This window comes from Citrus clementina, unplaced genomic scaffold (assembly GCF_000493195.1).
Source record: "Citrus clementina cultivar Clemenules unplaced genomic scaffold, Citrus_clementina_v1.0 scaffold_2, whole genome shotgun sequence".
Taxonomy (NCBI): Eukaryota; Viridiplantae; Streptophyta; class Magnoliopsida; order Sapindales; family Rutaceae; genus Citrus; species Citrus x clementina.
Window position 1 is genome coordinate 35907775 of NW_006262688.1, and position 1343 is coordinate 35909117.

Below are 1343 nucleotides of genomic sequence, written 5' to 3' on the forward strand. Positions count from 1 at the left end.
GGAAGGGATTAGAAAGTAAATAATAGAGACGAATGGAAGATCAGGTACCATAAATTAGGAAATAAATGGTAGTGGAGTGCAATACATACTAGGAGAAGAATAAGACAATGATCAATGATGATTAAAACCATAATTTGTTGCGTAAGGAAAAATGATCCTCAGGATTGGGAAGTTCACAAGAATTAATGGAAGGGACTTATTGAATTCTAAATTAGGATTCAGGGGTCAAATTGACCTTTTATGAATTTTCTATTACATATTAATTGAGTTTTAACGGAATTGTGAGAAAATACTAACAGTTTAAACGTTTAGTGGTAAATTGATGATTTTACCAAACCGTGGTATTGACATTATGTGTCAGAATACCTTTGGTGGAAAAACGATAATATCCCTATATGTTATATGTCAGCAAAACAATGATCTTGGGAAATGAATATTTTTATATTTGCATGATAGTGAATTAGACAAATCATATTATCCTATCCAGAGAATATTTTGAAGGATGTCCTTGTTAAATTACATTATGATGTACTTACATCAATTGTTAAATTGTAATTAGTAACTTAAAAATAGAACTAACTAAACTACTTTTTAAATCATTAAATACACCTTTTAAATTAATGTAAGTTATATTATTACGTAACTTAACAACACCATTTGAAGAATGAACAGTATACCTGGACTGATATCAATCTAAAAACGGTTTAAATATAATTTATATAGTGGTTAGGAGTTAGGACTAGGGAAATTTAGAGCCACTAGCGAGGCATTTATGTGTGGGAGTGGGACTAGGACTGGAACCGATTGAATTTTTTCCTTCCTTTAAATAAAAGTTTCCTTTTTATTTATTTATTTTTTTTTTTTTAAGAAAATTGTAAATTTCATCCACTTGTGATGAAGAGAAAATATGAAAGGACAAAAAATTGCGTGGGCCCTGCACTTCAAACTTGAATGAAATGGGGTTGTGAAAAAAGTCTTTGGAATGGCCTTAATCCATTTCAGGGTCCATGAGCGTTGTTAACATGCAATAGTCTGTAGCCGAGTCAATCCATGGCTTATATTCTATTTGATATTAAGGTACAGTAATTTTTTAAAGTTATAATTATAGTAATAAAATTATAATTATAAAATAAAAATTAATAGTGTATAATAAATTTATTTTTTAAATAATTATTTTGATAAAATTAATAAAGATATAATATCATACAAATATAAAATCTAATTAATTTAATTTTTAAATTATAATTATTAATATTTATTAAATATTTTAATATTATAATTTAAAAATTAGAGTCGTCCCCATTTCATTCAAAACAAAACTTAGGAATTAGAATTAGCATATA